The sequence below is a fragment of the Dermochelys coriacea genome, chromosome 7 (genome assembly GCF_009764565.3).
Source record: "Dermochelys coriacea isolate rDerCor1 chromosome 7, rDerCor1.pri.v4, whole genome shotgun sequence".
Classification (NCBI taxonomy): domain Eukaryota; kingdom Metazoa; phylum Chordata; order Testudines; family Dermochelyidae; genus Dermochelys; species Dermochelys coriacea.
The window spans coordinates 57,619,306-57,646,190 of NC_050074.1; the positions used below are offsets into that span (position 1 = coordinate 57,619,306).

A 26,885-nucleotide genomic window follows, 5' to 3' on the forward strand; every position below is an offset into this window, starting at 1 on the left:
GCAGTTTCCCCACACACTGTGGGATGTCCACAGGGGAGATAACATCTCCGGTAACAGCCTTGGGAGCTGCAGAGCTCCTAAGGTGTGTAAGAGCAGGGCTTTCTCCCCACTCACCTGACAAAGTATGCATCAACCAGCATAGGCCATTATATCTTACAAGGGCTGTAGGGACAGAAATTTTATTAGCTGAAGTTTGCTTCTTTCTATTCACAAATTGTCTAAGAAGAGGAGATTATATTTTTCTTTAATTTGTTCTTTATTTTGAATAATTTCTGTGACCAATAAATTTTCTTGATCTTTAGGTTTGGTAAAGATCACTTTGTTGCAGAAAGTCACAGAAAGAAACACAGGTGAACCAAATTTGTTTGGAAAATCTGCAGAAATAATGCAGATCTTAACTACTGCACTATTTGCCAGGCTCTATCCACAGGAATTTGGGAGAAATACCTTTGCCCGTTTGATCTTGTGATGGCAATAAGCCATCCTGGACAGTATGTTGGAAGAAGCAGAACCTGAAGAAGAGCTCTGTGTAACCTTGAAAGCCTGTCTCTTTCACCAACAGAAATTGCCCCCAATCCACCTTGTCTTCTAGTATGTTGGAAGGACAGTCAGATCTGGAAGGACTGCACAGGGGAAGACAGGTTAAAAGGAACGGTAGGATGCTAGCCTGGAACTCAGGAGACCAGGATCCAGCTCCTTGCTCTGCAAAAAAAACTTTCTGTGAGATCTTGGGGAAGGCACTTAGGCATTGTGACACTGAGAATTGCAAAGACTAACTTTTAGGTGCCTAGAAAAAAATCACAGGAACAACACTGGGATCCACAAAGCCTGAGTTAGGCACTGAGGCTCCTATACAATGAAGGGGGAGAGACAGGCACCCTAGAACACGTTTCACAAAAGCCAGCACGCTAGGTGGGGAGCTGGGTCAGCTAGCCAATGGGAGATGCCAACAAGAGAGGTGCATGGTAAGCCCTGCCCCTCTCTTGGAGATAGGCACCTAAGTCCAGGCTGCAGGGAGGTGCCTCTCTCTGCTAGTGATCCCCAAGCTGGGGGATGACAGGTGCTCCTCCGCTTAAGTCGCATGTGGGGCTCGATCTGGCAGGCATGCTCAGAGGCCACTTAACTCCACAAAGCAGCCCCAGGGAAGATGGGGAAAGAGGAGGAAGATGAAGATGCCGCCCTCCCTTTTATCTTTAGCCCAATGATTAGGATACTCACCCAGGATGTGGGAGACCTTGACAAGGAGAAGAGATCTGAACAGGGATTGCCATCTCTTAGGTATGTGCCCTAACCACTGGGTAATAGAGAGATTTTAACTCTTTCTCTGGCCCAGTTTAATTAAATAACTGAATAACATTAAGTAGAACAACTTCAACATGGGTGACTGAGGGAGCCCCACATCAGAATATCCCACAGCCCAGTGGTTAGAGCACTCACCTGACAGGTGGCAGATCCCTGTTCAGATTTCTTCTTCACATCAGGCAGACATGGGAACTTGAACCTGTGGTCTCTCACATCCTGCATTAGTACCCTAACCCCTGCCCTAGAGGCTTTGTGGAGTTAAGTGGTCTCTAAGCGTGCCTACTGGATCAGGCCCCGTGCAGCTCTAAGCCTGTCATCACCCCAGGGCTTAGGTGGGAGATAGGCACTCAGGCGCCTAGAGTGAGCAGTAGTGTGCAAACCCAGAGACAAAAACATAGGTCCCTACAGAACTTTCAATGCAAAACCATTGGTGTTGAGCAAGTGTAGGCACCCACAAGTTAGGCAGCAGCTGAGAGAGAGTTTTGTGGGTCACAATGGCATCTAAAAACAGGACTTAGGCACCTAAAATATTTATAGATCCCACCCTCAGTCTCTGCATGCCTCAGGTCCCCATCTATAAAATGGAGATTGTAGCAGGGCACTTCCCAACTCACATGGGTATTGTGAGGATAAACACATTAAAGGCTGCGAGGTGCTAACAGTTGTGAGTACCATAGAATTACTTAAGATTGTCAGTGGTCAAGAGAAGGTAGCAGAATTCACACAAACGGATCAAGTCAACCCAGCAACAGGCAGGGAGAAAAGAAGAGGGACCACAGGTAGGTCTGATAGATGCTGACAGAGAGGGAAGTGGAGGTCTGTGGAATTACACCTAGAATTAAATTGATCCAGCATGTGAACTTCTTAGAATATAGTTCATCTTTTCATTAATTTCTCTGATCCTTAATTTAATGAGAAGCAGCAACTATAACTTCACTGTTCTGTTCCATTATTTGATTTGATTTGGAAGAAGGTTGATGGACATTTTTACTGTGCTTTAACAGACAGTCACAACTACACGGGTCTCAGGTAGATCATCACCCACAGTTACCTCTTGCCATGTAATGAATAACGCAAACTAGTGCTATGTCACCATCATCCTCAGACCATTTGTAACAAAATAAATTCATACTAAGAGCTGCTAAAAGAATTATAAAAAGCTCTGAGGCATGAAAAGAAATAAGATCTTTCACTGCACTATAGTGTTAACACACTGCATAAGAACACTAATGCAGTTAGAAGGTTGAAAGTTTATCCCACATTTATTGGCTTCAGTTTTGTTATGCTGGGAGCAACAGATATTTTTTACCCACTATGTTCAAACCACAAAAGCTGCTTTTTGAGTAGCTTTTAGAACTGAACTGACCTAATGAAGAGAATAATGTAAAGTTTACCTACTTCATTCTTTTTCCTTCTAGTTAATCAAGAGCTTTTTAAAAACAGTCTACTGTACTGACACAATTACCACTTTTTGCCCATCTATTGTGCCTTCTATCAAAGGATCTCGGAGTAGTTTACAGTCAAAATCAACACCCTTGGAAGGCAGCTACTGTCTGGGCTATGGGCAAAGAGAGGTTAAGTGGCAGCTACTGTCTGGGCTATGGGCAAAGAGAGGTTAAGTAACTTCGTCCAGTGAGTCTGTAACATATCTTGGAATAAAACTCAGATCTCCTATCTCCCAGACCAATGTTTTAGCCACTAAGGAACCATCATTCCTCTCCTTTTAGAGCTAAGCAACAATTTTTGCAAGTTGACTGGATTTAGCTCTGCGCATATGTATATATAAACTTGGAACAAGAAAACGCTATTCCAATTCCATAACAGATCACTATGTCTTTATAATGTCCTAGATAGTCAAAGTATTTCCCTGCTGAGGTTTGGTAAATGCTGTTCATCTTCACTTAGAACCTGCCCTTATTCAGTAGCTGTGTCTTCACCATGCAAGCCCTGAGGAAAGTCATGTTTTAATGCAAATTCTGCAGGGGAAACTAGTTATATATCCTGGAAGGTTAGGCTTCCAAACAAAGTCATACAACAAGTCAAACAGCTAGTGGGTTTCCAAGAGACATTGGCACCCCAAGGAAAAAGACTGGCTACTTAACACATCCATTTTTCATAGTCAGTTTGCACCCCAAGTAAATTATTACCTGATGCCATTTTTGCTGTACTGATTTTATTAAAGACATTTGCTTTCCTTTACTGAAAAAGCACTGCCAACTCTCTACCTAGCCCAGCATTTACCCTCCAAATAGCTAAAAGTATGTTTCAAAGACTGATGGTTCACAGGAGACAGATGGAGCACTGCTGGTGAACAAGGCCAACGAGGCTGTTATGCCATTGTAAATGGGAGGACAGAAGACATCAGAAGAATCTCCTACTACAGAGAGGCCCAAGCTATGAAAATATTTCAGAACCCCTGTACTGAAAAGCACCTGCTTATTTCCATCAATCTTTCTTCAGATAAGAGTATTAGAAATCAGCAATACATTTAGATCTTTCCATTCACCTTACCCTTGTGACTGATGATTTTGTAGTTACAAGGGATTATAACAGGGGACAGACTGGCCTCACGCTGATTCACCCTCCATAACATGCTGCGCTTTTACAACTAGAAATAGAGAGATCAAAGAGATTATTCCTCTGTCCTGGGTGACCCAAGGAGCCAGTGACAGTGAAAGCAGATATAAATAGTCCTTCTAGGAACTCCCTCAGCTTGCTACAGGACTGGTTTCTGTTTGAAGGAGACTTTTTCACTGGCTGTCTTGTCTCCTTAAGTGGTGATGACAAATTTAAGTAAAATAAAGATTCCCTGTTGTAAATATAACGTGTATGAGGAAGAGGATCTCTATCATCACTGGCAGTATTGCCAATATACTGAATTAAATTCCCCCCCCCCCGCCCATCTCCCATTAAGCAGCGAACAGGAAGAACAAGTTAACACACTTGGCGTCTGATCTGCTCTTGGGTTTTGCTTACTCTTGCTAATATGACTCAAACTCCCTCAACAGCTGAAATTCCACCCTGAAAAAATTAACCAGACATTAGTTGCTCAAAGCCTACTGGTGCACTGCAAAGCAAATTCTGTTCTCAGTGACATCAGTGCAACTCTCATTGTCTGCCATGACTGCAGGGTAGGGTATGTCTACATTACTACAGTTGCTCCAGCAGCACAGCTACAGTAGTGCAGCTGTGCCACTATAGCGTAGATACTTCCTATAACAAGGGGATTTTCCACCAATGTAGTTTTGAGAGGCAGTAACTACGTCAACAAATAATTGTTTCCAATCTATCTAGTTGCATCTACACCAGGAGTTAGGTCAACCTAACCATGGCACTCATGGTATGAAATGTTCACAGCGTGGGTGGCATAGCTAGGTCGATCTAATTTTTAAGTGTAGACCAGGCCTTAGCAAACAGCCCTGCTGATGGGAATAGAATTCAGTTCCCTCTCCCATAGCTGTGTTGGCTAATCAGGACTAATGACTACAAGAGTCAGTCATGGTAACAACTTATTTTGGTCACCAAAGTCAGCAGATCTGACTTAGAACACACAGAGGAAGCAGATGCATTGAGTAAGAGGGTATCATTTGTACACAGTCACTTTTCATACCACAATGCACTACTGCACTTCAAAAAGGAACAGAAATGCTTTAAAAAAATAAGATTGGCGGGGGGAACTGCATGGTTTTTGGGGTAGGGACAAGTGTAATCACTATGCTAATGATACCCCACATTCATTCTTTTTTATTTAAGATATGCTCTATGCATCCTTAACATATAGATTAGCCCCCTTTTTAGCATTTTTATAAATCTAAATAAATAAGAATGACTTGATACTTTGTATGCTTATAAAAATGTATGGTGAGGCAGTCAGATGCTATGGCAAAAGCTGCCATCACAATATATAAAATACATATACACAAATACTGGGGTAAATAGAGGGGAAGAATCCATTTGAGGGGGCAAAGAGTTGTTACCTGGCTTTCATGTGAAAAGCCCAGGTGTCCAGGGAACCAGTAAGTCTTGTATAGCAAGCTGGAGGCGAACCTGCAGAGACTTGACTAGTTGCTAGACTGAAAACTTAGAGAAAAACTGAGTTGGAATGAGGTTTAATTACTTCCCCTCCTCCTTTGTCTCTTGGCCCTTCAGTTCTCCCATGAAGCTATCTATCCTTTCTCCAGATTTTTTTTTTTAAATAATCACAATTGAAATCCCATCGTTAGTGTGTTGTCATGCTGCCACAGGTCAACACACTGAGTCAATTCACTTTGCAGAAGACAGCACTTCCTTTACAAAAAAGAAAAGGAGGACTTATGGCACCTTAGAGACTAACAAATTTATTTGAGCATAAGCTTTCGTGAGCTACAGCTCACTTCATTGGATGCATTCCTTTACAGTAATTGTCATTGCAGTAACATTTTGTAGGACACTGCATTTCAACAGGATCCATGATTTGCTTTTTAGGCTACTAGCCAGACAGATTTTTTTTTTTAAATAAGGGTTTCCAAAGCGTTATGTTGTTCTTACTAACTCAGAATACTAATACTACTGTGCACTCTTGTAGTGTATTCCATTGAAGGATCCCAAAAGCATCTTATAAACATTAAATCTAACTTTGCAACTTCCTGTCCCTATCTCTATTACACAGATGAGGAAATTGAGGCATAAAACGGTTAAGTGATTTGCCTAGGGTCTGTGACAGAGCCAGGAACAGAACAGATGTCTCCTGATTCCAGTCACATACCTTGACCCTAAGTTCATCTTTCATCCCATTATCAAAGCAAGATCCCAATCTTACAACGTGCTGAGTAATCTCAGCTCTAGGTCACCAGAACATGTGTCACAACAAATCTGCAAGTGAGTTTTGTACATATTTTTATATGTAATATTAGAATTGTTCTATAGTAGTGGGCCGAGGGACATACTGGCCGCCACTTCCAGCGGCTCCCATTGGCCTGGAGCAGCGAACCGTGGCCACTGGGAGCTGCGATCAGCCGAACCTGCGGATGCGGCAGGTAAACAAACTGGCCCAGCCCAGCAGAGGCTTTCCCTGCACAAGTGGTGGAACAAGTTTGGGAACCACTGTTCTACAGGAATAATTACCATACTGGATCAGACCAGAGGTTCATCTCCAGTATCCTGTCTCTGGCAGCGGCTAGCTCTAGCTGCTTCAGAGGAAGAAGTCCTGCAGTACTAGACAGTTAAGGGATAACCTACTCCCAGGGAAAGTTCTCTCCCCACTAGTTGCAAGGTGGCTCATACCCCAACGTGAGGGTCTATATTACTTCCAAAACTTTTTTTTAAAATTTACCATTGTTAATCTGAATTGCTTAGAGCAGAGGATTCATTTACTTGGCTCATGCCTGAATTTGAGAAAAATCCCATTCCACACAGAAGTGGGATAGTCACAGACCTATATCTGAATGCAAATTACTTATAACAATCCAATATGACCCATCTTATCTTGTAGTTAGGTGTCACCAGGAAAGAATAATAGATCTTATGTGGCTCAGACCTTAGTGTAAACCGAGCCATTAAGGAAAATAGGAGAACCATTAAAGAGGTGGGAGGAAATAGCAGATGTGAAACCAAGACATGGCTAATTACTTTGGGTTAGAACAGAAGGGCTTTGTTATGAAACTTTCTTCACTACACAAACCCACAAGGCAAGGGACACGTTTGGAGGGAGATGGTTCTCATAAACACCTTACATGGAATTATCTACAAATTCTGGGGAACTAACCAAAGGAAGTATGAGAAAGAAGCTGAGCTATTTTTCTTGGCACTGAAGGCTTGTTTACACTACCAGCCGGATCGAAAGGCAGCAATTGATCCAGCGGAGGTCGATTTATCATGTCTACTATAGATGCGATAAATCGACCACCAATCGCTCTAGCATCGACTCTGGTACTCCAGCTCAATGAGAAGCGCAAGGGGAATCGACGGAAAAGCATCTCCATCAACATACCGCAGTGAAGACACTGTGGTACATACATTTAAGTACGTCAACTTCAGCTGCGTTTACATAACTTAGATCGATCCCCCCGCCCGTAGTGTAGGCCAGCCATGAATTTCAGAAGAGGATGAGCAGTTAAAACGTCTCTGAGGCCAGAGAGACCACATTTAAAAAGACAGGGCAGGTTTCTATGACGCTGTTTCATAGGATTTGGAATGCCTTTTCCCATATTTCCTTTTTTGTTACTTAAGAGTGCTCTAGGCAAGTGGTTCTCAAAGCCGGTCCACTGCTTGTTCAGGGAAAGCCCCTGGCGGGCCGGACCAGTTTGTTTACCTGCCGCGTCCGCAGGTTCGGCCCATCGCAGCTCCCAGTGGCCACGGTTCGCCACTCCAGGCCAATGGGGGCTGCGGAAAGCGGCACGGGCCAAGGTATGTGCTGGCTGCCCTTCACGCTGCCCTCATTGGCCAGGAGCGGCGAACTGCAGCCAATGAGAGCCGCGATTGGCTGAACCTGCGGACACGGCAGGTAAACAAACCAGTGCGGTCCGGCCCGCTAGGGACTTTCCCTGAACAAGTGGCGGACCAGCTTTGAGAACTACTGCTTTAGGCCATAAAACCTTTGTGCGGGAATAGAGGTGAAGACTGTTAAGACACCTAACTCCCAACGAAAGTCTATGGAAGTTAAGTGCCTAAACCTTTGAAAAGAAAAAAAAACCCTACCTCCAACCTCCTTTTATTGTTTCCTCTGTTTTCTCCATTGTACTGTTATGTATATTAGCCTGATAAAGACTAAAATAGGGTAAGCAAGCAGGAACAATGGATAGTACAAGAGCGGTTACCCCTTTATAATGTGTAAAGAGGAGCATTTGCTGTGTTCCAACATGGTCCCACAGGCTTACAGATTCATGGGATGAATATAGTCTTTTAAAACATAGCACTGTCCAAAGTGTTATTCAATAAAACTCTTATTTAATTACTCTAGCTGGGGTCAAGAGCAGCTTGCTCCAGCCTCCCTATGTAGTCCCATATCAGCAACTAACTCCTATTGCATGGAATCTTCTCCCTTCCTGTGAAAGCTACTAATTGTCTTTTCCAGAGCAGCAGTGCTCTAGAGGTGACATATCCACACCAGGAAATCTCTGGCTATGATATGCAGAATGAGGCAACAGTATGACTTGCTGCATGAGCCACCTGCCCAACCAGCAGAAAGGAAAATATCTTCCCATATGCACCCCAACAGCAGTAAGACCTTCAGCTCCATTTTCAGCCACAATAACTACCAGCTCCCAGAAGCTCTGAACCAGAGGGCACCTTTACCAACATGGAGGTGCAAACTTTCACCTACACATCCCTTCCACTCTGCAGGGTAGGCTAGCAGCAGTGTTTTACAGAACAAGGGGTCCTGGTGCATGACTATAGCTCCTAGACACTATGATAATACAAATAATAAGTAACAACAACAAAAGATCTTTACACCTGAACAGGTAATTGCAGTTTCCTGTTCTTCCCTGTGTGCCCATCGTCACTGGTCACAGTACCAATGATTAAAGGGCACAATTCATATCCTGTTAATTCTCCATTAACATTCGTGAATGGTGGAGGAGTTACTCATTCAAAGAGTTACATCCATAATGGCAAAGCCCTTGGTATTTCCTGGCAAATCTGTGTAGAGCAGAGCTACAAATTTAGGAGGTAGTTATCTGTTAGAGCCACTGAATTTAACCCCCACAGAGACACTTCACTCTGTCTACACCTGGCAGAAGTAGTCTTGGAACATGAAGATTTTCTAGCTTTTGAATACTAGTTGTCCCTTTTGACACAGTTTCAACAATTTTGACTTTGTGTAGCTGTGCAATGAGTTCTCAGAGCTTATATTCTATTTTCAGGCACTGGTATCCTGCACAGGAAAATTTTTTCTTGTCAATATTCTTACTGTAGACAAGGCCACAGACATTGTCAGCCTTGCACTCCTCCAGACCTCTTTCTAGTTGCACAAGACCTTTCCAGACTAACTACTTGCATAGTGTTGATGCTTGGCTCCAGGACATAGTGTTGCCATCATATCCTAGACTGAATTCAAGTTCTCTCCTCTCTCCTTTAAGCCCTTCCTTCCAACATCTCACTCTCCACCTCCTCTCTCAAGCACCCTGTGGCTTATCTCCTATGTGATTATACATTTGTCTAGTTATATAAACTTACTATCCTTGATAGTTTAGAATTAAGACATCTGTTATACAATGTCTAAACTGCAAACGATCTACATTTCACCCTTAGAGGAATCAGTTTTAAATCAGTAAATGTCAATAATCCTTTGACTTTTTCCCTGCACTTGAAACCCACTGCAAAGTGCAGCATTTCATCTTTTCTCTTGAGGACAACCGCTGAAATTTTCTTGTTGTCCTTTCTATCTGGCAACTAGTTCCTAAAGTTATGAAAAATGGTCATGTTATAAATCTCAATTTCTACAGTCAGTTTACACTGAATAAATATTATCCAAGATTTATGTTCTTTATTTCCTGCTAATGCAAATATTCAAGGCGTGGTTCTCCTCTGAAAAGGAACTGTGTAAAAAATGAAACCTTCCTACCCAACTGATTGCTCCTGGTTTGTATTCAGTCATATTTATACCTTCAATTATAACATTCAACTTGAGATAGCAAGGGTGATTTTGCAGGGAAGGCAGTTACAGGTGGGGGAGAAATCCTTGTACTTGTAAACTTAGCACAGCTGATTATAGAGAGAGAGAATAAACATGAAACCAACATTTTTCCAAGCAGAACCTTTGTATTGATGGAAACAAAATACTAGGAATTATAAACCTCTATATTAACCACTGAAATTCAGAAAAATAAAAATTAAGTCCTTATGTCCTGGCACCTGATTCTGCACTGACTTAGACCCTATGTGACTGTCATACAGGGAATAAGTCAGCACAAAATTTGACCCCATAATCTCCAATTATACTTACACATGAATAATTTCACTATTTCCTTAGCAAAACGAGAGCTGACATGCCAAGATGTGAAAGTTAATAGCAAGCAAGCTGTCCTATAGACTCAGGCTGTAAATAAAGCACAAGCTACAACTAGTGTCATATTCAGCTCAACAGCAGAAACAATGAGCATCTTATATGAGCCCATGTTGGATCATAATCAAAGTATTAATAACTTTGCAGCCAAAACAATCAAGAGTCAAATGGGCTTCATTTGGTAAATAGCGTATTTCCCTGGCTCGGTCTGAGTTAGGAGACGGAAATGCATTCTTGGATAGGCTGCTGACAGCGGGGGTAGGGCTGTCTCCCTCCTCCCTGGAGCTGCCTGTTGCTTGCAGGTCTCTTCTCGGTAACAATAACCTTCCCCACCCCCACGATTCAGCTGATATGCACATTACCTGTGGAGGAATACTCCCTCCCCCCCATCACATCACCGAGACTGGGCGGGATAGATACCCCTTTAAACTGTTACTATGAGTGGGAAGCACCCCCAAGCAGTCAGACTTTTATGGCAGGTTTCAGAGTAGCAGCCGTGTTAGTCTGTATTCGCAAAAAGAAAAGGAGTACTTGTGGCACCTTAGAGACGAACAAATTTATTAGAGCATAAGCTTTCGTGAGCTACAGCTCACTTCATCGGATGCATTTGGTGGACTAAGGTGCCACAAGTCCTCCTTTTCTTTTTGTAGACTTTTATGGGAAAGAGATGCGAGCCATCTCATTCTAAATGAAGGAAGGGCCAATGCCACTTGAAAATCCGTAGCTCTTTGGGGAGAGGTTCCCAAGCCCCTTCCCCTCTCCAACCCTGTGGGGTGGAGAGAGATACCCAGGCTTTTTAGAGGAATTGGGGGTGGGATCCCTTGGCCCTTTTGATGAATTGGGGGGGTGGGATCCCGTGAACCTTTCCTGACCCTTTAGGGGATGAGTGGATCCACTAACACCTTAGAGGAATTGGGGCTGGGAGCCTATGCGCTGTACTACCCCTGCCTGTCCCCCCTCGGGTGGGATCCAGTCACTTGCTCCCCGGAACCACTGGGGACACCCCTCCTCGGCCCGGTGCGGGTCCCCATGGAGGCGATGACCCCCAAACCTCTTGCCCTTTGACGGGGGGATACCAGCCCCTTCCCCTGTCCAGCGGAGTGGCGCTGTGGGGGGATCCCCAGCCCCTCGGCTCCACGGGGCCCCCACGGCTGGGACGGGGGCCGAGCCCGCGGTTACCTCGCTGCCCCGCACTGGGCCCAGGCCGGCTGCTCCCCATGGCCGAGGCGGGCGGGGGGCTGCGCAGCTCCCGCCGGCCGGAACGGACCCGCGCCCTCGGCTCCTGCCCGGCTCCTGTTTACACCGCAAAGCCCAGCTGTCTGTCAGCGCCCCGCCCCGCCCCGCCCCGCCTCCGCCGCCATGGCCGGGGGGCGGGGCGAAGCCGGCTGGGCCTGCCGGGCTCCGGGCGCTTCCCCGGGCGGGAAGCTTCCGCGGGGGCGGGGACGGGGACGCGGCGCCCTCCGGCCCCTGGCGCTCTGGTCGGTGATGGGTGCACGGGAACCCCTGCCATCCGTCTTGCCCCCCTGTGAAAGTCGCGGTGCCCCTAGGCTGCTGCCCACCAGGGGGAGGGCCCCCGCCTCCCCCCAGGGCCCCCTCATAGCCCCGGCAGGGGATGTGGAGCCCCACGGCTGCTCGCCCCCGTGAGGAGACCGGGGTGCTGGGCTGAAGCATGCCCACTGTGCCCCGAGCGCCCCCAGCCCCGCCTGCCAGTCGAGGGCTGTGGGTGGAGGCTGCAGCATGCACCGGGGGGGGGGGGGGAAACCTGGTTCCTTGAGGCCACCGTGCACCCCATGGGCGGAGATCTTGCACACTGATGCCAGCGTGCGAGTATCATATTCATTTCCGTGCTTTCATATCATTTGTGCCCTTGGGCCATCCCGGGGGCATGTCGCACCCTTGAGCAGCAAGTGACTGGCAGAGGACAGCACTGCGGTCGTCAGCACCACATAAAGTTGCATCACCATCTCATCTCACACATTCAGTTTACCTGGGAAGAAGGTGTTCTCACCCTTTTACAGGTAAGGAAGCTGATGCACAGAGAGGGAAAGAAAGACTTATCTCTGATGGCACAGTGAGTCAGGAGCAAAGCCAATAAGAGAACCCAGGTATACTGACCCCCTGGTCTCACGCCTGCTTCTGTATTCATGTAGCCTCACCATCTTCCCTGAACCATTCCCCCCTAGAGTGACCAGATGTCCTGATTTTATAGGGACAGTCCCAATATTCAGGGCTTTGGCTTATATAGGCTCCTATTATCCCCCCCAACCTCCATCCTGATTTTTCACACTGGCTATCTGGTCACCCTATCCCCCCCCCTTCCCCCGCCCGCCCCAAAGAAAAGCTCTTAATTTTATTTCAAGTATGGGTCAGACTTATATAAATCACATCACCCACTCCCATAGCTCTCGCTGTTCTAATGCAAGCATAAAAACAATTACACATAATCTTTTTGCAACACTTGAAAGATGTATAACTATATTGGATAGGGTTGTGATTTTTTTACTGGTATAACATCTAGCGTGGATGTAGTTATGCCAGTATAAAAGTGCTTTATACTGTAAGGTATGTCTACACTACCTATGTGACAGCACAGCCACGGCAGTGCTGTGACACGGGCAGTGTAAACATGCTTTATCGCCAGGGGAGAGCTCTCCCGGTGATAAAAAAAAAAAAAAAACCCTCCGAACGAGCACTCCTGGCGATAAAGTGCTGTCTATACTGGCACTTTTCAGCGCTAAAACTTTTGTCGCTCTGGAGGGTGTTTTTTCACACCCCTGAACAACGAAAGTTTTAGCGCTGAAAGTGGCAGTGTAGACACAGTTATTCCCTTCTTATACAGGAATAGTTATACTGATATAAAGCACGTTTAAACTGATAAAACTGCATCCACACTAGAAGCTGTAGTTTATCAGTTTAACTATACTAGTATAGTTACAGTGATACAATTTTCTAGCGTAGACAAGGTGTAAAGGAGTTAGGCATCCAACTCCCCAGATGGAAACATGTAGTAAAGAATATATCCAATATTCTTGTGTCATCATTTGCTCTTTTGTGATAGGTTAACTATTTAAATCATATAACTGTAGGCTTGAATTTTGTAAATGCATAAAAGTAATCAAAGAGATTGCAGGGTGAAAGGCTATTGAGAAAATGGCAATAAATAGATAGAGCCAAAGGAAGAAAGAGACAGAAAGGGGTCATGTAAGAGGAAGAATAGGTGGAAATATGTATTCAAGAAAATAATCTTATGAAAGATCCTTGGTGCAATAAAATTGCACCATAATGTTATTTGTAACTGCTGCTAGACCTGTTGTAATTTCTTGTTTTCATGCCATAAATGGTAAATACTTTTTCCAGAGGGCCAGAGCTGTTCACATAGGTTTTCTGAGATATGTTTGGAATATGTGAGTCTTTGTAAAATAAGGATAAAGTAAGAATAACGGGAAATTAAAATGATGTAAGGAGGGAGGAAGAGAGAGTTCATTCCTCTGCCCAGCAATAAGAAATTTTATCTCAAGACTTGAGAATAAGTGAAAAAGAACCTGAAGAAAGATGACAACCTTTAAAGCAGACTTAGCAAAACAAAAAGAGGGGGAACCTCTGACATGATGTGGGAGTTCTCTGAGCATGGTCCAAGTTTTCTGTAATCTGTATCGTGAGTCTGCATTTTTTATGTCAATAATCTACAGGAATGCAAAGCAATTACACTCGCCCATTGCAGGATGGAGGGAAATGATGCTAAAATGAATGACGATGTTAGTGAGGCACACCCCCAGAGGTATGCCTGCAAAAAGGTATCTATTTTCTGGTGTGGAGTGTGGCAACCCCTTTATGCTAGTAACACTTTACAATAGATTTTTAGAAAAGAAACTGAAGAATAACTTCTCCAGCTAAACTTCAGGCTGAGGGCAAATTGGAATTCCAGTTAGAATGTGGCCAGGATAACAGAATTAACAATGTTCCTAACTTTTGTGAAAAGCACTGGGTATCTTTAATGACCACAAGCTTGGTTTTGAAAAATGACATTGCTAGCATCACAGGGCTGCTTATCTCCAGGGAGGGGCACTGCTTCTGTACTGATGCAGAAGGGAAGGTGCCACCTGCTGGATTCAGCAGCACTATTTCCTGCAGCACCCTATGTTTCTATGGAGATGTGTTGGACTCCTCATTCAGTTATTGACTAGGCCCAGCCCTGCTTGGGTTGTAGTCAAAGTATTTTCCACTACTGGATATAGTGTCAGGTTTCAGAGTAGCAGCCGTGTTAGTCTGTATTCGCAAAAAGAAAAGGAGTACTTGTGGCACCTGAGAGACTAACAAATTTATTAGAGCATAAGCTTTCGTGAGCTACAGCTCACTTCATCGGATGCATTTGGTGGAAAAAGCAGAGGAGAGATTTATACACACACACACACACACACACACACAGAGAGAACATGAAACAATGGGTTTATCATATACACTGTAAGGAGAGTGATCACTTAAGATAAGCCATCACCAGCAGCAGGGGGGGGAAAGGAGGAAAACCTTTCATGGTGACAAGCAAGGTAGGCTAATTCCAGCAGTTAACAAGAATATCAGAGGAACAGTGGGGGGTGGGGTGGGAGGGAGAAATACCATGGGGAAATAGGTTTCAGAGTAGCAGCCGTGTTAGTCTGTATTCACAAAAAGAAAATGAGTACTTGTGGCACCTTAGAGACTAACAAATTTATTAGAGCATAAGATTTCGTGAGCTACAGCTCATGAAAGCTTATGCTCTAATAAATTTGTTAGTCTCTAAGGTGCCACAAGTACTCCTTTTCTTCATGGGGAAATAGTTTTACTTTGTGTAATGACTCATCCATTCCCAGTCTCTATTCAAGCCTAAGTTAATTGTATCCAGTTTGCAAATTAATTCCAATTCAGCAGTCTCTCGTTGGAGTCTGTTTTTGAAGCTTTTTTGTTGAAGTATAGCCACTCTTAGGTCTGTGATCGAGTGACCAGAGAGATTGAAGTGTTCTCCCACTGGTTTTTGAATGTTATAATTCTTGACGTCTGATTTGTGTCCATTCATTCTTTTACGTAGAGACTGTCCAGTTTGGCCAATGTACATGGCAGAGGGGCATTGCTGGCACATGATGGCACATATCACATTGGTAGATGCGCAGGTGAACGAGCCTCTGATAGTGTGGCTGATGTGATTAGGCCCTATGATGGTATCCCCTGAATAGATATGCGGACAGAGTTGGCAACGGGCTTTGTTGCAAGGATAGGTTCCTGGGTTAGTGGTTCTGTTGTGTGGTGTGTGGTTGCTGGTGAGTATTTGCTTAGGATTGGGGGGCTGTCTGTAAGCAAGGACTGGTCTGTCTCCCAAGATCTGTGAGAGTGATGGGTCGTCCTTCAGGATAGGTTGTAGATCCTTGATGATGCGTTGGAGAGGTTTTAGTTGGGGGCTGAAGGTGATGGCTAGTGGCGTTCTGTTGTTTTCTTTGTTGGGCCTGTCCTGTAGTAGGTGACTTCTGGGTACTCTTCTGGCTCTGTCAATCTGTTTCTTCACTTCAGCAGGTGGGTATTGTAGTTGTAGGAATGCATGATAGAGATCTTGTAGGTGTTTGTCTCTGTCTGAGGGGTTGGAGCAAATGCGGTTATATCGTAGCGCTTGGCTGTAGACAATGGATCGAGTGGTATGATCTGGATGAAAGCTAGAGGCATGTAGGTAGGAATAGCGGTCAGTAGGTTTCCGATATAGGGTGGTGTTTATGTGACCATCGCTTATTTGTGACCATCCTCCTTTCCCCCCCCCCTGCTGCTGGTGATGGCTTATCTTAAGTGATCACTCTCCTTACAGTGTGTATGATAAACCCATTGTTTCATGTTCTCTGTGTGTGTGTGTGTGTGTGTGTGTGTGTGTGTGTGTGTGTGTGTGTGTGTGTGTGTGTGTGTGTGTGTGTGTGTGTGTGTGTGTGTGTGTGTGTGTGTGTGTATAAATCTCTCCTCTGCTTTTTCCACCAAATGCATCCGATGAAGTGAGCTGTAGCTCACGAAAGCTTATGCTCTAATAAATTTGTTAGTCTCTAAGGTGCCACAAGTACTCCTTTTCTTTTTGGATATAGTGTATAGTTTATAATAATCATCTGTTATTTGGAGGCAGTGTGATATCATTGGACTTCTGGTTTTCAAGGTTTATTTATTTCATTTATTTCATATTTTTAGCAACTTTTGAGTTTATACAGATGTCAAATCAGGTTTTTTTGGGGGGGGTCTCTATATTATACATTACTCACTACAGCAGGGAAAATTACAATGAGATTACTCATTATGGTAGTATATAATATATGCAACACTGCATAGTAGTATATAATGTAATGAGTAATCCCTTTGTAATTTTCCCTAGTGTGCTTTAATATAGTACTGTTTCAAACAGCACTATGTTAAAGAGCATGAGGGAACTTTTAGTGCAAGCCAGCAGGGTCTGTGTGGACCAATTCATGAGCAACACATCAGTGCACTTTAGAAATCACACCCCTGTAGTAAACATTGCTGCTCCATGTAGATAAACCAAGTCCTTAGATATAAGCAACATTTTCATAAATATAAAATTCTTTTTCTCTCTCTCTCTTTTTTTTAATTGGGGGTGTTTCATCAGTTAAAACTGAAAATCAGAAGCCCTAAAGGTATAATGGATAGGTACTAGATTTAGAGGAGACCTAGGTTCTATTCCCAGCATGACCACTGACTTGCTGTGTGACTTTGGGCAAGTTTCTGTACCTCTGTTTCCCCTCCTATTCTTTGTCTGGTTTCTAGATTGTAAGCAATCTGCAACAGGGGCAGTTTCTCACTACAGGTATGTACTGTGCTTAGCACAATAAGCCCTGTAAGTGGTTGTCAGATCACACCGTATTGTCAAAGCTTTGCATTGCAGGGGTTTGCACGTCTGCCTTTGTGCATGATTCAACCCTCCCGGTGAGAAGCATCTATTTCAGAACCCTTTCATCATAACAATAGTTCATTGTTATGTCCAAAGCATCTCAACGGATCAGCCCTTCCTCTGGACTTGTGTTCATTTCCCCCCTTTCTCAGCTACCCTGGAGTCTTCTGCCCATCTCTGCTATTGAGATGGAGTCTTCCTGAGGGGTGTCTTTTCCCAGACTCTGGTTCTGCCCCCTCATAGAAATCTCACTGTAGTTCATCCCCAGATTGAGCTCTCTCTTTTTTATGAGGCCCAAGTATCCATTAAGTTATCACCTGACCCCTCTTCCTCCTGCCCCCTCTGGCTGTGAAGCCACTAATTAATTATGGCACAGGTGCAATAGATGTGACTAACTGTCTTTAAACCCTTTCTAGCCCATGATGGAGTTTTGCCCCAATCTCAGCGGGGGCCTCTAGGTGCTGTTGGAATATAAACAATAATAGTTATGCAGAAATAAAGTTTCACACACTAATAACTTTTCTAAACAAAATTAAATGCACATCAGAAACCAGACTAAAATGTACAATTGACCAACATTTAAGCCTAAAATTAAGGAAGCTGAAATAAGCTATTGATATGCCTGTCCATGCTGATGGAAAGGGTCATTATCCCACTCACTTTCCCCTTGTCTCATATGTTTTGTGAAGGTTTAAATGAATGAAAATTAAAAGAGATCTAAACTGCACCAATGAAGACCAGGTTGGAAATGCCTCAAAACTGTTTCCAAAACAAGAACAAGTTTATTATCAAAGAACAGAGATTCGAGTGATAGTAAAAATGATGGAAACAAGTGGTTACATAAAAAACAAAATTATAATACGCTTTCTAGAGACTAAACTAACAGGTTAATCAGTCTAAAGACATTTTGTACCCAAGGTTCTCCACAACATTTTCAATCAAGCTTGGTTGAGACTCCTTTTTTGTAAAAAGAAAAGGAGTACTTGTGGCATGAAAGCTTATGCTCTAATAAAATTGTTAGTCTCTAAGGTGCCACAAGTATCTGTAAAAAGAAAAGGAGTACAGACTAACATGGCTGCTACTCTGAAACCTCTTTTGTAAAGCAAACTTGCTATCTATTTATGTCCCAAGTGAAAGGTCCCAGAGATGACTTCTTTGCCCCCAAATAGAGCAAACCTTTGAAGAGTATCTCAAGATAAGGAGAAAGAAAAGGAGTACTTGTGGCACCTTAGAGACTAACAAATTTATTTGAGCATAAGCTTTACAGCTCACTTCATTGGATGCATCAAGATAAGGAGCTTTCCCTACTCCCCCTCCCGCTGTTCTCATCCTGTTAGTTTCTGAAGTTCTTACAATCCTTCATTTGCATTTGGTTCAGACTGGTTCACCCATTGTGAATGAGACAATACTCAATTTACATGTAAAGGAGGGGTGGGCAAACTGCCACATCTGGGTGGGGAAATTGCATGCAGGGCAATGAATGTAGGTCTGGGGCAGGAGGTTGGAGTGCAGGAGGGAGTGCGGGGTGTAGGAGGGTGTGCAATGTGCAGGAAGGGGCTCAGGCAAGGGTTGCGGTGCAGGAGGGGTGTGGCAGGGGGCTCAAGGCAGGGGGTTAGGGGGATCAGGGCAGGGGGTTGGGGTGCAGGGAGGGGTTCGGGGTGCAGGCTCCGGCCTGGCACCGCTTACCTGGAGCAGCTCCGGGGTGGCAGTGGCGCGTAGCAGGGCTGAGGTGGGCTTCTTGCCTGCCCTTCCCCCGCACCGCTCCCAGAAGTGGCTGGCACCACATCCCTGTGGCCCTTGGGGGTGGGGTGGGGGGGCAGAGGGCTCCGCACGCTCCCCTCCCCTGTGGGTACCTGCCCCGCAGCTCCCATTGGCCGCAGTTCCCGGCCAATGGGCGCTTCAGGGGAGGTACCCTCAGGCGAGGGCAGCACGCAGAGCCCTCTGTCCACCCCCCCCCCAGGGTTGCAGGGACGTGGTGCCAGCAGCTTCTGGCGGGCGGGATCCGGCCCGTGGGCCGTAGTTTGCCCACCCCGATGTAAAGAGAGAGATGATAAACATCTCTTGGCTGACAGAAAACCTGTTTGTCACCTGTGCTGGTGACCAACCCCCAGATACAGAAATTAAGAGTATATTTTCAATCTCTATGCATAACTCCTTGTATAATATCTGTATGTACATTTCACAATGATATTGATGACCAGTGTGACACTGGCCTGTATTTGAGACATCACGTGACATTTTTTGGTGAACTACAATGTACATACCAGACTCAGGAGATTCCTGTAACCCCTATGCACCCCTCTCCATGCCCCTTGCCAGTTGTACTGAGAGGTTCCTGGATCAAAAATGACATCTTCCTCTTTCTGCTAACCAGGGGCTACACCCACTTGGGTTTAATACAAGCCTAGGCCACACTGATCTGTGCACTCTTCATCTCTAAGCATGGTAATTATAACCACTCTATGTAAAAATGAAACCAGATGCTAAATAAATTCTGGCAGGTGCAGCATGCCGCAGCAGCTTGTCTGCTGACCAACACTAGTTAGAAAATGCCTTCAACAAGCATTCTCATCATTGCCATGGCCATGCATCAAATACAGGATCATGTTAAATCCTTGGGTAAACATTTTCAAAAGCACTTAAGAGATGTAAGACCCTAAGTCCCATTGTCAAAAGTGACTTAGGCTGAGATGCTCAAAGGGAGTTAGGGCACCCATGGGCAGCATGTGAACCACCCATTGGGGGAGGCTAGCCCCTGGTTCCACCCCTTCTACCCACGTCCCTGCCCCTCCCCTACTGGAGCCCAGAAACCCCTCCCCCCGGCAATCGCCCGAGCGTCCCCAACCCAGGGACGCCTGAGTGCCAAGTCAGTAGCGTGGCCCCAACCGTGAAGCGCCGGGCAGGTGGCACAGTCCCAGTGCTGGGCGGGCAGGCAGCAGCACGGGCACTGGCCCCAGCTGCCCCAAGTCCCAACTACAAGCTGCCCTAACTCAGGCGGGGGGGGGGGGAAGCGGGAAACCAGAGGGGACCTGGGGGCAGAGCGTGGGCAGGGCGATGCCAGGTTGTTTGGGGAGGCTTAGCCTCCCCCAGCCTGTGATACCCGCTGCCCATAAGGGCACCTAAGTACCTTTGAGGATGTGGACCTTAGGAGCCAATGAATGTCAGTGGGACTTAGTCACCAAAGCCACTTAAGTGCTTTTGAAAAATTTACCCCCAATCTTCATTTTCACTCCAAAAGCTATCAATGGGCTGGGCCCCACCTACCTCAGACACCTGCTCTTCTTCTGCAACCAAGAGCACCGGTGGTAGCTGCCATCTTCAGGAACACTAGAACTCTCACCAGTGGAGGCGACACTAATGGGAGATAGAATCAGGGTTCTCTGCAACAGATCCACAGCTGAGAATGACAACTTTGACTGACTTCAGGACAAAGTGCAAGCTCCATGTCTTTGCTAGTGCTTTCCCATTAATTAGACAACTAATTTTTTTTTAATCTGCTTGTGCCCAGAATGGAGGAAGCAAAGAAAATCTATACAACTGTCTCCTGTTCTTGGGAAGTGAGAAGAGATGAATGAATTTAGTTTAGGGGGTAAGCTGTTCCTATGGACATATTAAATCTAATAAGGTGCTCAAATAGATCAGTATATTGCTACTAACTTGAATCATTGTTGGCAATCACAGTAGGGAGTATATGGAGACCTGGCCTACTTCACTCTGCTAAGTGGGTACTTCCAGCTCCAGGTTGAGGAAGATGCTTATATACCAAGGTGATGAGGGTCTAAGAAATAGCTGTGATGGCTAGATAGATAAAGATATTGATGAGGGGGTGGGTGAAGCTTACCCTTGTACCCTCCGTCCTGTATCTGTGCGGTGGGTAGGTAGACATGGTCCTCAGGGCTACCAGTCAGGCATGTTTCACCAACAGTAAATACTAATTTTTGTTAAATGGAGATGATAGAAATTTCTGTCCTCAGAGTGAGACCCTAATATTGCTCAGAAGCAGCATGGACTCTCTCAATGCAGTTACAGAAGAACCTCAGAGTTACGAACACCAGAGTTACAAACTGACCAGTCAACCACACACCTCGTTTGGAACTAGAAGTATGCAATCAGGCAGCGCAGCAGCAGAGATGCCCCCCTACCCCCCGCAAAAAAAGCAAATACAGTACAGTACTGTGTTAAACAAACTACTACAAAAGTAAAGGGAAAGCAGCATTTTTACTTCTGCATAGCAAAATTTCAAAGCTGTATAAGTCAATGTTCAGTTGCAAACTTTTGAAAGAACAACCATAACATTTTGTTCAGACTTACAAACATTAAGAGAGTTATGAACAACCTCCATTCCCGAGGTGTTCATAACACTGAGGTTCTACTGTACTAGACACTTTTCAAAACTCTTAAACCCCCACTAGCATAAAAGTGACAGAGCGAAATATCATGTCAGAAAAGTGCACCATGTTGAAAATGCCCCTTGCCCACTATGAATAATTTATGATATTAGTCAACCCTTATATTGAACTAAGTATCACTCATTCTCCCCATATAAAAGAGTATTCTGCAGTACTGGACCCAGAGCCTATATGCTTCCATAGTGATACTGCAATGTTTTAGGTGATCATATTAGAATTCTGTAGTGTTTCTGGTTAGCAAGGTTATTTTAGCAGCCCTTAATAAATTCAGTGTTTTAGTGTTATTTGCATTAATATCACCACATTTTTAATGGGCTGGACCAGTTTCATCACACCTTAGGTGGGAGGTTGCTCTCGTAGGACATTGTGTGGCAGAACTGTGATGCAACTTCATGCATCAGAATGTGCAACATTGGATCATTTGGCTTCAAAAGACAGCTGTAATGAGCTCCCTGACAAAGTGCAGTGAGCTCTGAATACGCATGCACACATCATCTAGACGGTGCAGTATGACTGCTGGCCATCGTCTTCTGCCGGCTGCAGATTAAAAGACAGTGCACTGCCGGTAGGACTGAATCGCCATGAAACGAAACTTAAAAGGGAAATGACTTGGCTGAATCACTCCCATGTTTGCCCAGGCGCCCCCTGACCTCATCAAGGTCGGTTAAAAGAGCACCCTGGACTACGTCGACGACAGCTACCAGTTATACTGCACTGTCTGCTGCCAAAAGGCAATATACTGATGCTGTATAGCAATGCAGTACCACGTCTGCCAGCACCCAGGAGACATACGGTTACGGTTAGCTGAGCGGGCTCAATGCTTGCCGTGGTATGGTATCTGCACAGTAACTCAAGAAAAAAGGCACAAAACGATTGTCAGCCCTTGCTTTCACGGAGGGAGGGAGGGAGGGAGGGAAGGGGGGGCCTGACGATATGTACCCAGAACCACCTGCAACAGTGTTTTAGCCCCATCAGGCACTGGGATTTCTACCCCGAATTCAAATGGGTGGCAGGGACTGCGGGAACTGTGGGATAGCTACCCACAGTGCAACGCTCTGGAAGTCGATGGTTGCCTCGGTACTGTGGACACACTCCGCCAACTACATGCACTTAGAGCATTTGTGTGGGGACACACACAGTCAACTGTATAAAAACACTTTCTACAAAACCGACTTCTATAAATTCGACCTAATTTCATAGTGTAGACATACCCTAAAATGCTGTTTTCTGAAGCCTTCTGTGTCTTGCTGTGTGTGAGCCCATCAGAGAGCAGGATTCATGCCCTCCTGAACTGCTGCTCTGCTTCTTATTGCTCAACATGAGATCAGCTTGGTACAGGGGGCCATGCCTCCCCCCTCAACTTTTTACGAGCCATAAGGGTGAGTGATGGGGGATGAGGGGGTAGAGAGGAGCGAGTGGGAGACGGGATGTTGGGGGAAGAGGCAGCATGGGAGCAGGGCCTCAGGGGCAGAGGCAGTTTGGAAGCGGGGTCTTCGGAGAAGGGGCAGTGCGAGGGCGGAGGCTCAGGGATGGGTAGAAGCTTGGGGAAATGGAGTGGGGGTGGGGCCTCAGGGTGGCGGGGCCATGTTTCGGGTGCCTGTGGGGCACCTCCCCCCATTTTTACGGCACTTCTGCTGCTATTGGCTTGGAATCTGGGATGGGAAGGGGGAGAAGAGAACATGCAGGGGAGAAAAAAGGAATCAGTGTGGTGACAAGTAGGGAACGGGCATGTCCTGAATCATATAAAAATTCTAATTCATATAAAAATGGCTTCTGGTTCTGATAGGAAAAGAAAAATGACTCACCTTTACAGTAACTGGCATTCTTTGAGATGCGCTGTCCACATAGATTCCTTGCGGGTTGTACAAATACTGTACCCCGATCCATGTGCTTGAGAGATCGGGGTACAGTATTTGGTCCAGCAGTGGCCGCTGAGACTGAATATCCTCATGTTCCCATACAACGAACATAAAGGGTGGAGTAGGTCCAAATACCATTCAGTTTCTTCACCAGTACAGAATCTAGGTGTTATAGGAGACTGGAATAGTGGGGAATGAAGGCAGGACATGGAATACAACAAGGACAGCACACCTGAAACTACTCCAGGTAGTGTAAAGGTAACTTTTCTTTGAGTGCTTGACCATATATATGTTCCACATTTGGTGACGTACAAGCAGTCAACTGCTATAAGACGGTGGATGTTAAAACAATCAGACTTTGATGCTTCTACCAATGAATACTGTTTAGTAGAAGTATGGACTGAACTTCACATAGCAGCTTTGCAGCTGTCTGAAATGGGTACCCTTTAAAAGGAAGCTGCAGAAGCTGACTGAGCTCTATTGGAATGTGCCCTGATCTGAGCTGGGGGGATCAAAACTAGCTATGATCATAACAGATTTTAATACATCCTGATATCCATTTGGATAGTGGGATTGTTGGCCCTTCATTCCTTCAGCAAATGCTATCAACAATTTGGGAAAGTCCTGAAAGGTTTGATCTTTTTCAAATGAAAGGCTAAGGCCCTGCAAATATCTACTGCAGGGGTAGTCAATATGTAGACTGCAGGGCAAAGCCAGATAACCACGTTTTTGAATGGACCCCAAAATCTTTTTATTTACTTATTATTTTCTCTGGAGCCTGGACCTTGACTATACCTTGATGAAGCCATTTGGACCTTGACAAAAAATAATTGACTACCCCTGATCTAAGATGTGCAGCCTAGCCTCTCCCAATTACTATGTGATTTAGAAGAAAATGGTAAATGAATCATCTGGTTTAAATGGAAGGCCATAACTACCTTGGGGAGGAAATTGTGATGGGGTCCGAGCGATACCTTATATCTATGGAATATAGTATGGGGATGTCCCTCCATAAGAACCTGTACTTCACCCAATTCTTCTAGCTGATGTAATTACAACCAAAGAAAGAGTTTTAATAGACAAGTGCAATGGAGAGCATGTTAGTAGGCGTTTATTGGGGCCCTCATTGAACCTGCCAGAACCACACTAATGTCCTAAGGTGGGAGTGTGGGGGAAGGATTCCTTTCATAGAAAAAACCTGGATAAGGCCCTTAAAGGCCATAGCAGGGTAGGAAATGACTCTGTACCTTTCTGTGGGAGGGTGGTATGCAGAAATGGCTGCCTGGTGCAACCCAATAGAACTCCCCAAACTCCTTAGAGAAAGGCAAGTAATCCAAGATAGTGGGGATCTGGGCTTCAACAGGATGTAATTAATGTCCTTCACATCAAAGTCCAGATCTTTTCCACTTACCAGCATAAGTTTGTCTGGTGGAATTTCTGCTACTTTGGATCAAATGTTGTGGACATTGGAGGAGCACGATCTCTCTATGCCTGACATGCAGCCAGAAGCCAAGCACTGAAGTGGAGGGAGACTGGATTTGAAAGTACAGTGACCCTACTTTGTGTAATATTAAGTCTGGTAGTAGGGGTAAGGATCTTGCACAATGACTCACTTACAATATCAACTCTAGATACCAAAACTGCCTCACCCAGGTGGGAGCTATTATGACGAGCCTGTCAATTCTTGCCTGATCTTTCTGAGTACCTTCGGAATGACAAGTGTTGGTCGGTAAGCATACATCAATCTTGAAGACAAGTGAATGAAAAATGTGTCTGATAGAGATCCTTGGTTTATACTCCCTCTGGAGCAGAAACGGAGACACTTGCTGTTCTTGTCTGTCATAAATACATCTATTGATGGATGACCCCATTCCTGAAAAACATGATGGATAACAGGGTCCTTGATTATCCACACATGGTCGGATGAAAAAGGTGTGCTAGAGATTCTGTAGACATGGGAGATGAATCGCCATGAAAGATACCGGGTGCCAGATATTCCATTGTTCATCTGCCTCTTGACATGTCCCCCTGGACTATTAAGTCAAACGTTGAATGAATAGTCCATGCTTGAATCAATGGCAGTAAAGTAGCACAAGCTTTGAGAACTACTTTGAGCTTCAATATGTTTGTACATAGTCAAGACTCCTCTTGAGTCCATATACCTTGTGCCTGATGATGGTCCAGGGGCACTCCTCATCCCAGAAGGGATACATCTGTATCACAAGCCTTAGTTGGAAGGCATGGAGAAAAGCATATTCTCCTGCACACCCAGTTGGGGTTTTTCCAACAATTTAGTGATGTGAGAATGTTGTGAGGGATTAGCAGAGGCATGTCCACATGGTGCCTACGCAGCATAGAATCATAGGGACCTTGAGAGGTCATCTAGTTCAGTCCCCTGCACTCATGGCAAGACTAAGCATTATAGACCATCCCTGAAAAGTGTCTGTCTAACCTACACTTAAAAAGCTCTAATGGAGATTCCACAATTTCCCTAGGCAATTTATTCCAGTGCTTAACCATCCTGACAGTTAGGAAGTTTTTCCTAATGGCCAACCTAAACCGCCCTTGCTGCAATTTAAATCCATTGCTTCTTGTCCAATCCTCAGAGCTTATAGAGAACCATTTTGCTCCCTCCTCCTTGTAACCACCTTTTATATACTTGAAAACTGTTACAGCCCCTCTCTGTCTTCTTTTCTCCAATGAAACAAACCCAATTTTTAAAATCTTCCCTCATAGGTCATGTTTTCTAGACCTTTAATTATTTTTGTTGCTCTTCCCTGGACTTTCTGGAATTTGTCCACATTTTTCCTGAAATGTGGCGCCCAGAACTGGACACAATACTCCAGCTGAGGCCTAATCAGCGCGAAGTAGATCGAAAGAGTTACTTGTCTTGCTTACAACACTCCTGCTAAGAGATCCCAGAATGATGTTTGCTTTTTTTTTTTTTTTTTTTTTGCAACTGTGTTACACTGTTGACTCAAATTTAATTTGTGATCCACTATGACCCCCAGATTTCTTTCCACAATACTCATTCCTAGGCAGTCTTTCCTCATTTTATATGTGTGCAACTTATTGTTTCTTCCTAAGTGGAGTACTTTGCATTTGTCCTTATTGAATTTTATCCTATTTACTTCAGATCATTTCTCCAGTTTGTTCAAATCATTTTGAATTTTAATCCTACCCTCCAAAGCACTTTCAACCCCTCCCAGTTTGGTATTATCTGCATACTTTATAAGTGTACGCTCTATACCATTATCTAAAAGATATTGAACAGAACTGATCCCTGAGGGACCCCACTTGATATCCCCTTCCAGCTTGACTACGAACCACTGATAACTACTCGCTGGGAACGGTTATGCACACACCTTATAGTAGCTCCATCTAGGTTATATGCTGACTTCAATCAGCTCAGCATGCAGTGTAGGTGC

At 44.9% G+C, this 26,885-nt stretch overlaps 1 protein-coding gene and 1 long non-coding RNA gene across 4 annotated transcripts in view; one reads left to right on the forward strand and one right to left on the reverse strand.

Annotated features, from left to right (window-relative positions):
* Positions 1–11,671, reverse strand: part of LOC119858359 (E3 ubiquitin-protein ligase MARCHF8) — a 202,200-nt gene extending 190,529 nt beyond the window's left edge. The window contains exon 1 of one of the 3 annotated variants that reach the window (XM_043519087.1): positions 11,465–11,659. The gene's annotated coding sequence lies outside the window, so the exon portion shown is untranslated. Of the gene's footprint in view, positions 1–11,464 lie in introns of all 3 variants that reach the window. The other 2 variants (XM_043519088.1, XM_038408785.2) reach the window with 2 other exon arrangements.
* LOC119858565 overlaps positions 11,667–26,885 on the forward strand; it is a 58,052-nt gene continuing 42,833 nt past the window's right edge. Inside the window, exon 1 of the long non-coding RNA XR_006282790.1 lies at positions 11,667–12,303. This is a non-coding gene — a long non-coding RNA (uncharacterized LOC119858565). The remainder of the gene's footprint in view (positions 12,304–26,885) is intronic.